A 10,285-nucleotide genomic window follows, 5' to 3' on the forward strand; every position below is an offset into this window, starting at 1 on the left:
TCACTGCAGCGTTAGGTAAGGACCCAGTGGTACGCGCACTTCCTCCCATAGCGTGGGCCACACCACCCGCTCCACAGGGAAATCCGCCCCACACGTCAGGCTCCTCCCTGCACAGGCTGCCTCTGAGCTCTCGCCTCTCTTCAGCCTGTTCCAGCTTTAGAACCACACTGTTTGGATCATCATGGCTTTGTGGTCATAATCGAGTAAGACAAATGTCTCCTCTAACTCTTAAGTTTCAACAGTGACTTAGCTATTTGCTTACGTTTTAGAGTAAGGTTACTGAGTTTCTAAAAAAAAAAAAAAAAAATCCAAATGGAGAATTTTAATGAGGGCTGTACTGAATTTAAAAATGTGGGAAGAATTGACGTCTTGATAATATTATGCAGTTCCATCCAAGAACATGTACTATCTTTCTATTCAGATCTTCATCTCTGTCCTTTATTTATGTTTAAATTTTTTATTGGGGAGTATTGGGGAACAGTGTGCTTCTCCAGGGCCCATCAGCTCCACGTAGTCCTTCAATCTAATTGTGGAGGGCGCAGCTCAGCTCCAAGTCCGGTCACCCGTTTTCAATCTTAGTTTCAGGGGGCGCAGACCACCCCCCCATGCGGGAATTGAACCGGCAACTCTGTTGCTAAGAGCTTGTGCTCTTACCAACTGAGCCATCTGGCCGCCCGTCTCTGTCCTTTATTAGAGTTTAATATTTTTTCTCCATGGAGGCTTGTATGTTCACTTAATTTCTAGATATTTTATATTTTTGTTGCTATTGTAAGTGGTATTTCCCCCCAACCTTTTATTTTTTTTTAATGTTAAAATAAGAGAAAAGTGGTAAGAATGATGAATACCCTTATATCTTTTACTTGAATTCACCAATTGTTAATATTTTGCCACATTTGCTTTATCTCTCTCCTCTCTTTCACATACACTCACACTTTTTTCTGAACCATTGGAAAGTAAGCTCCATACATCATATATGTATGTTATCCTTTATAAAAATGACATTTTCTAGTTGCTTATGTCTGGTATAGAGAAATGCTATTGGCTTTTGTATGTTGATCTTGAATCTGGCAACCTTATTGTCACAAGGTTGCTGACATTTTTTTTTTTAAACCACAATCACAAATTAGAAGTACATTTTCTATCATGATCCTATCTTTACCATTTGTGATTCACTTGGTATTTCTATTTTGTTCTGTTTAATTTATTTTTTTAATGTCGGTTTCAGACTCTGAATTGATTTCATGACCCACTCATGGATCTCAGTTCACAGTTTGAAAACTGCTGCTCCAGACAGGGTTGGGGACCCGTCGTCTGTGCTCCCACAGGCAATACTCCCCCAATATAGGCTCTGATCAGACTCCAGCGTTATTCTTTGCACAGGTGAATGTAGCTCTGCCTGACTGAATTCAGGGGGCCAGGGGCAGACAAACACAGTCTTCACCATTCAAACCCAAACGCGTCCCCTCCTCAGGGATGAATTCTGAGCTGGGGTCAGGCCTGGCCTCCTTGTTTGCCACAGCCCTGCTGTGTGATGCTGAGCTGGGCCCACTTTCCCATCCATTGGGGGTGGGGGCAAGGAGGGCATCTCTCAGGGCTCTTCAGGCTCTGGCTTCCAGTCTCACCATAATCATTATTTGCCCTTTTCTTCTGGGCTTGAGGGAGTGGCTAGGTAGGACATTGGGGTGTGGCCTTACCTCTCACCTTCTGCCTCAAAGGGCTGCTGGCTCCTGCTCCCAAGTGCCAGTGAGATGGGTGGGGCTGAGGAGGTTTTCCTCCCACTGAAGGTATGAATAATGTTATGTCTGTGTGTGTGTCACCAAATTGCCACCTGCCTCCTTTTCTCTGGAACTCAGAGATCTGACCTCTGGCCTTATGCAGCTGCAGACTTTGGACTCTGGGTGTGGTTGACATCAGGAGCCTAGGGCAGTGGTCAGGGCCCAGGAATGACAGGCAAGAGGTGCAAGCCCAGCAGACTTGTGTGACCTTGGGCAGGTCACTCCCCTACTTGGGCCTCAGTCTCCACATCTGGTCAATGGGATGATCATAATCCCTATTCCCAGGTTGGAGCGAGGGTCCAAGGAAGTCAGGGGCATAGAGGAGCTTTATAACATGATATTGCTCTACATTAATGTAGATGTTTAAAATAATACCTGAAAATAATTTTTTATTATTTCTTTGCATATTATTTAGATTCAGTCCTAGATACCTTTTTATTCCTATTCTAAATGCTACTTTTGAGAAATGACTTTTCCTGACTGCTCAGTACTACTATATAGAAATTAAATTGATTTTGGTACATTGCTTTTATATCTGGAAAAATTGATACATTTTTTATTAATCTAATCAATTATATATGTATATAGGATTTTTGTGTGTGCTTTCTGGTGGGTTTTCTATGTAGACCAATGGTTCTCAGTGGTGCACAGCCCCATGGGGGGAGATTTGGAAACTTATAAGGGAGTTTTTTTGCTGTGCTCAAGAATTTACATATCAAAATTCATATTATTTTATTTAAAAGTATTTGTCTTTTATTAATATTTTACATTAAAATTAAATAATTATATTGATTTTTTTAAAATATATTTGTGGACAGGTTGTATTATCTAATAATTTCATTTTAGGATAGGGCATATGGCATTAATTTATTAGAGAAAGGGGAAGTTGGATCTGACAGAGTTGCTAACCTCTGAGGTTTTGATAGTTTTCTTTCTTTTTTCAAGGTATTCTATTTTTGAATCTTTATTTTGCCTTGCTGTGCTCTCAAGTCTTGGACAATGTTGAACAGAAGTGGTGAAGATGGGCACATCTGGTCTTGTTCCAAATCTTAAAGAAAATTCTTTAAAATGCTTCCATCTTTTACTGAGATTCTCTTTAAAATCACAAATGGATATTGAACTTTAGAAAAAAAAATTTTTTCTCTCACATCTGAGATACTCAAATTTCTCTTGATATGATTGTACCTCACTGACAGATCTTCCTTTTTTATGCATATATTATGCTTTTCTAATGCTAAACCCACCTTGAATTTCTGGGATAAACCTATTAAGGTGTTGATGCATTCTTCTTTTTTCATATTGCCACATTCCGTCTGCTCGCATTTCGTGTAGGATTTTGCATCTGTGTTTGCGTGAGACAGATCCATCATTTTCCTTGCTCATGACATCACTTACGCCGGCAAGGTAAAGGGAGTTGGCAGCATAGTCTCCGGGGGGGTCCAGGTTTATACCGACTCACGGACCCGCCGCCTGTCTCCGGGCAGAAACCATGTGCTAGGCGCGCCCCCTGGCGGTCACGGGCCGCACGAACCCGATGAGCCGGGCAGGTGAGCGGGGCTAGAGCCAGGCCAGGCGGTGTCAGAGTTGCATGGGCCGCGAGCCTTTGCTGGGCCTGGTAACATGAGCAGCTCAACTTCAGAGACGAGGTGATCAAAATCCAGTGACACAGCAGGCTTGTAACTGCGCCGCACTGACCCTTCTGAGCTGTGAAGTTTCTGAATCTTAATCTCTTTACCTGTCAAGTGGGGATAATCCACTTGCCTGTCAGGGAAATTGGGAGCAAATGGTTAAAGCACAGAATTCAGGCTTTCCCGACTGACTATACAGAGGTATCCTCTCCAAACCTCAGCATTCTTGTTTTCTTGTCTGTTGCAAGCGCTTGAGAAACGGCAGCTTGAGAAACGGCAGAGGGAAGGGACTTCAGGTTTAATGAGCCTCAGTTGTCCAGAATGAGAGTTTACATTCGGCAGGTCTGTGTGAAGGGAGCACATTTGGTCATTTATTCACTTTTGTTCATTATTTCATTACTGTTCATTTATTTAACAAATATTCATGGGACACTGTGATAGGCAAAATAATGGCCTCCAGAAGACGTCCGCGCCCTGATCTCAGGGACCTATGAACATGTTGGGTCACATGGGAAAGGGGAACTAAGGTTATAGACAGAATGAAGGTTGCTGATCAGCTGACCTTAAGAAGGCAAGTAATCCTGGATTATCCTGGTGGGTCCAATGTGACCACAAGGGACCTCAGCAGTGTGGCCCTATTCAGCTACTGTAAGCCGGGAGCTGCTGAGCCAGGGCGGTGGGCCTCGCTCTCCTGCGGCTCCGTCACCCTGGGCTGCTTCATGGCTTGGTGGTCTCAGGGTTCCAAGATGGTGAAGGCGGAACCTGCAAGAGCTTTTGAGACCTGGGCTTGGGAACTTGCATCCTGTCACTTCCACTGCATCCTGTTGGTCAAAGCAAGTCACAAGACCAGCCCAGATACAAGGGGTGAGGCAGAGTTTCAAACACTTGTGGCCATCTGTGACCTACTAACGGGTTTTGAGGAGGTAAGTTGTCTCGGAAAGCAAGGAGTAGTGTAAAGAGGGAGAGGGCACTCTGGGCAGAGGCATAGAGGTCTGTCTGGGAATAAACAAGACATGTCTGGGACACACTCCAGGCTTAATGTGGTTGGAGGGGTAAATACTGAGAGTTGCAGGTAAATGAAAGGTACCCTGAAGGGACTTCAATGTCATGCCTGCAGTCGTAACTTGAGTGTTTGAAGGTTTTGACAAGTCCACATCTGTTTGCAAGAGTACGTTACAGTGGCCCATATGGTGGGCTAGAGGCTGGAGAGAGCAAGCCTAGAGGCAGGGAACCCAGAGGGGGCGGTACAGTGATCCACGGGAGAGAGGGGCGGCCCTGGCCTGAACTGGGCAGCTGCTGTCAACATGGCAGGGATGGTGTCCTCGAACCTTGGTGACTTATGGGGTACTCTGCGAGAACGTTCACGTCTCGGGCTCCTTGTCCTTCTCGCTAATTTAGAGGGGCCTGGGGGGCGGCGGACGTCTGGATAAGAGAGAGGTATAAGAATTAGGGGGGAAGCGAGTGGTGGGAGGATAAAGGACTGAAAGACGATGGAAGCACCAATTAAGTCTGGGGCAAATAAGGGCAAGGGTGCAGCCCCAGGGAGGGACCTCACCATTTTCCTCCCCAGACTGAGCCCCTCCTGTCCCGCTCATGGCTCAGAGCCCATTGGCACAAAGCAGGCATCTATCTGTCCAGGTTGGCGAATGACTTAATTTTGTTAACTCATTTTCGTCAAACCTGCTAAAAACTCATCTTTTCTGCTTAGCAAAAATGTCTTTTGGGAAGTGTGTGGATAAATTGAAGTGGGAAGAAAGTTAAATGGGGGTAAGTTTATTGGAGTAAAATGAATAGGCTTTAGGACAGGCAGCTGTGACCTCTAGAAAGGTTCTGGAATGGCCAGGGAGGAACTTGGTGAGATGTATGCAGTTGGTGGGTGTGGCAGGATGTGTACTGTTCAGGAATGGAATGAAAGCAACCCTGACTCCTTTTCAGCCCTCTCTTTTACAATGGCCGGGTGTTTTAATCTAGTGTAAAAAGTCCAGTGCTTGTTCTGCCACAGCCCAGTCTGGAAAAACTGGGGTGGGTTAAGGCAGAGGCATCTGTCCCCACGCCAAGACAAACAGATTCTGTGGACACAGGCAGGTACCTGGTGACCAGGAAGGAGAGGAAAGTTGGATGGTCCCTTGTTCCAGGTTGAACTGGCCAGTGAGAGAAGGATCTAGAAGAGGGGTTGACTTCTCAGGTTTGTCCAGAAGTTTTGAGGTACCCCCGGCAGGCCTAGAGGAGGCACTCTTACTCTTACAGGAAGGATCCTATTCAGAAAACCCATTATAATTAGATTCATACTACACCATGGTGCTAACCCTCAAGACAACCCTACACTTGACAGATGTAAAATCCAACATTTAAAGTTAAGTGACTTAGCCACATCACACTGCTTTTCAGGGGGGGACCAGGATGCTAAGCCAGGTCTGCAGACGCCAACAAGGATGGAAGTAGGTAATAGCACGTTGCCAGGACTAACGCTAACGGGCTTCAACTCAGAACCTGCTGTCTCAGTGTAGCATTGGGTCGGGGTTAGTGCCGTCCACCCCTCATGCCTCGCAAAGGGCCCTGCCCACGACAGTCCCCAGCCCAGCCACTGGCATCCACAGACCCTGAGCAACTAGAACTCAGGCCCTCACTCCAGGTGTCCTTTCTAAGTGACCGGTGACTCTCCTTGGTTGGAGGTGCCCTTGTCCTTCCAAATTCCTCTACCTAATCCTTCGATGGTTGGTTTCTAGGACTCAAGTCTGAGACCCTCTCTTTTCTTCCATGATCTCATCCAGTCCTATACCTTCAGATATCATGCATGCTTTTGATTCTCAAATTTATGTCTTTAGCCCAGACCTCTCCGCTGAGCTCCAGGTCCACGTTTCCTGTCCTGGAGCTCTCCACCAGGATACAGTAAGTCCTCACTTAACAGCACCGATAGGTTCTTGGAAACTGTGACTTTAAGCAAAACGACATATAAGGAAACCAATTTTACCATGGGCTAATTGACATAAACAACAGTTACGTTCCTACTGCATAGTTCTGGCCACAAAAAAAAATCACTAAAACTCTAAATAAGGACCTAAAACACTTCTAATATTAAACATTGAAATAAATGTGAGCTATGCATACATTTAAGAAAGATGAATAAAAACAAGTAAGATAATTCTTTTCCAAACTGCTGATTTCAGTTCAGAGTCAAGGGTAGCCGGAGCCTATCCCTGCAGTTTAGGGTACAAGGCAGGGCCCACGCTGGACAGGACGCCCTTTTATCACAAGGCCACTCACACACAAACCCACACTCACTCAGACGGGGACGATATACACAGTGCCAGTGAACCTAACGTGCCGATCTTTGGAATATGGGAATGTATAGACATAGATGGGAACAAAACCAACTCCGTCTCTGTGGCCCAGACTTCCTTGCATTTCTAAGTTTCATGCTGTGACCTTTGACCAACCTCACTGTCCTTAGCAAGCCTATCAGAGTCTTCTAGTTGATGATTATCTGTGTTCCTTAAAATGTAGCTATAAATATTTTTGTTAGTTAACAAAATGGCATGACTACTGAGATAAATATCAAATCGGTGATAGTGCTGATTCTAAACAAGCATCTATCACGAGACCACCAGGAGGAATGGCCTCTGATTGCTACTGAATTCTTTGTCCCTTTGTCTTGTTAATCGTTAGTACCTGAGTTATATTATTTAAAATAAAATAAAAAAGATTCTGGAGCAGAGGATAATTTGCACAGAATTGTTGGGTCATCTGTTCACTCCCACCCCACATTCCTGTCAGTAAATTACCCCATAAAAAATTCTGTTATATTCTATGGAGTTGCCTGCTTCATTTGTGGGTCTGAAGATACCTTCTCATAATGGTGACCATTACAACTTTGCCTCACCGTCAGACAGGGAGGAAACCGGAGTACTGGAGAAAACCCACACAGACTAGGGGAGAACGTGCAGACTCCACGCAGTGGCCCAGTCCAGGAATCAATTTTGTTTTCCTCTCCTCAACGTTATAATGAAACAACATTGAATGAAACGACGTTATTTGAGGACGTTCTGTATCTATCTCACAGACTTCAAACTCAACGAATTCAAAAACTTACTTGATAATTCACCCTGAATCTGCTTCTTTCCATGTAACAGATATATTTGATTTTCTATCTCTACTTTCAATGCCACTCTCTACCATTGTCTGTCCTTGGACTACTGCATTCTCCTTCTATCCAGTATCTCTACATCCACACTGGCTCCCTTTCATCTGCTCTCTACCCTTTTAGAGTTTCCAAATTAAAATCCTTACCATGGTTTTCTAAGCCCTCTGTGACCTCATGTCACCCTCTTGCTCTCTCTGCTATAAGCAGCCTCTCTACCTTTCCTAATTCCTCTCATCATTTAGGTCTTAACATAATGTCCACCTTCAGGGAAGTCTTCCTTTTTGCAGTTCCCTAGTTCACACTCTCGGAGCTCTCGATACTCTTCCTCCACGACACTCATCCCAAGTGTAACTGGCACAATTGTTAGACACTAACAGACTGTGAGAGCCTCAGGGCAGGGTGTCTTGTTCTCCACTGCTCTCCTAGCACCTAACCCAGACACCGCATTCCAGGTCGTTGAATGGATGGCACGGCGCCACATAGACCCCACATAGCAGGGCTCAGGAAATGAATTCTCTTTCTCTTTTATTGCTTTCTCCATTTTTTCCTTCGAGAATCAAGCCTTATTTTGGTACTAATTCACCCTACCAAGTGGGACAGGTCCTGCTTTCTCTCTCACCTAGGTAGACCCATTCTGCATACCAGTCCGTGGCAGAAGCAAAAGAAAAAGATAAGAAAAAATAATACCAGACATGCCAGAGCTGAGCCTAGAGAAAGATCAATTAAGAAGTCATTAAATCAAATGATGCATTCTCGTGTGTAGGGTGTGTGTGGCAGAGTGGTTTAGAAAGGTGTGCCCTGTACACAGGTAGAATCGAAACAATTCTACTCCGTTTTAGTCATCCATTGACAAAGGACAGTTCAATATGTTTTGCAACTTCACTTGTTGTCTGTCAGGGAGGGTTCATGGTTTACCTCTTGCCAGTTTTTCTGTTGATCCAGGCAAGGCTACCCCTCTCTGACACACAAAGGAGGGGTCAGTTGAATCTACCATATGGTCAGCAGTGATGAAAATTACCCTTTCCAGCAGGCTTGGCTAGGAAAGCTAGTATTTAAAAGCTGTGGTTTGGAGAACTCGGTTGAGTTATGGGAAATTCTAATTTGTTGTACATCTTGTAAATGGCACTCTGGCCATTGCCAAACCATCGACAGACGTGGCTTATGCATTTTTTTTTTTTTTTTTTTTTCTGTTTCTGATATGTCCCCCTTCGTTGTGGGAAGCTGGAAAGTTCATGTGTTTACGCCAGAGCTCCTCAAGTTGAGAATGCTATGTATTTATAGATCAGAAATGTTTCATTGAGAAGTTATTAGCTTTTAGCCTTGTAAATTACCTAGGCTTGAGTAGAAAGGTATTGCAGGAGAGTTCAAGACTAAACAATCCATAATTACTAAACATCCTTTCCCAGGAACAGGATTACTCTTGGCCTATATGGCCCCCTTCACTTGGAAATTAGGATAAGGTGTGTCTTGAGATGTAATCCTACCAAGGTACACACGTTGAAAGCTGAGCACAGGCTGGATTTCAGCCTCCACTAACCCCCTCCCCCAACTGAGTGACTTTGTGTAGTGCATAAACCGTGCAACTAATCACGGTGACTCTGCATTTACGTAAATGTATAGATATATTAAATATAAACCAAGGATGAAACATTACCAGAAGTCTTATTCAAAACAGTATCATTTAATATTTTCACCTATAGAAGGGTAACTGATGCTGAAATATAATCTAGATTATAGCAGACTAGATAAAAATACATAATTCTATTATCTTCTAGAACAATGACTGTGGCATTGGCAAATCAAATGGAAAAAGTGAATAAGCAGATCTGAGCTCACCTGAAAATGGTTAGTTCCTTGTATAGATTGTTTAATAAACAACCTATGTTTATTAAATAGTTGCTAGCAGAACAAACATCTACCCCAAAATGAAACAAGGAAAACATATTTTAACTTGAAGAGTTTATCTGTTGGTTACATTTATAAAAGACTCAGAAATATTAAACGTGTGGAAATGCTTGACAGTGAACAATGCCCGATCAGTACATTAAATGGAAATTGATGATAGTGTTTATTTTTAAAAATAGACTCACATATTAATTGGTATTAAGCAATTTACCTCTAAAAAGAGGAGCCAAAAAAGAGACAAGGAGTAATCGTGGAAAGGACTTTGAACTTTTCCTTTTTTAAAGGTTAAAGAAAATGTACATGACTATGATTGCTTATTAGTCCCTTGAAAACTATTACATGACACATTTCATATGGCATGAGAAAAAATGGTCTCAACTTTCTGGAAGTCAATTCCAAAGCTGAACGTAACTAGCATTTTTGGACTTTACACTATGGAATGGAATTCCCTTTATAATGAAAACAAAATCATGTCATTTTTTCAAAAGTTTAGGCACTTTGCAGCAGACTGTTACCAATCTAGTAAAACTGATATGAAAAAATAATTTTATAGTGTAAATATTTAAACACAAATCCTATGATTACATTCAACAAAGAAGTGAGAGATGTCTTAAATGTATAAAATACTTCATTCTGACAAATACACACGAATCACCTTGCCGAGAAGGGCAGTGGGAAGTGCTACAGGATTTCCGTTATGGAGGTCTTTTGTTGAAGGTCAAGAGAAGGGAGGCAAACTCCCAGAACCAGGGCTCTGCAGGCTACATAGTAATACATCTCCACTGCACATTCTTCTTCTTGTTGTGTGCTTACACAACACTCTTAAAATGTAAAAA

This window comes from Rhinolophus sinicus, chromosome 14 (genome assembly GCF_057876585.1).
Source record: "Rhinolophus sinicus isolate RSI-liver-muscle chromosome 14, RSI-T2T, whole genome shotgun sequence".
Classification (NCBI taxonomy): domain Eukaryota; kingdom Metazoa; phylum Chordata; class Mammalia; order Chiroptera; family Rhinolophidae; genus Rhinolophus; species Rhinolophus sinicus.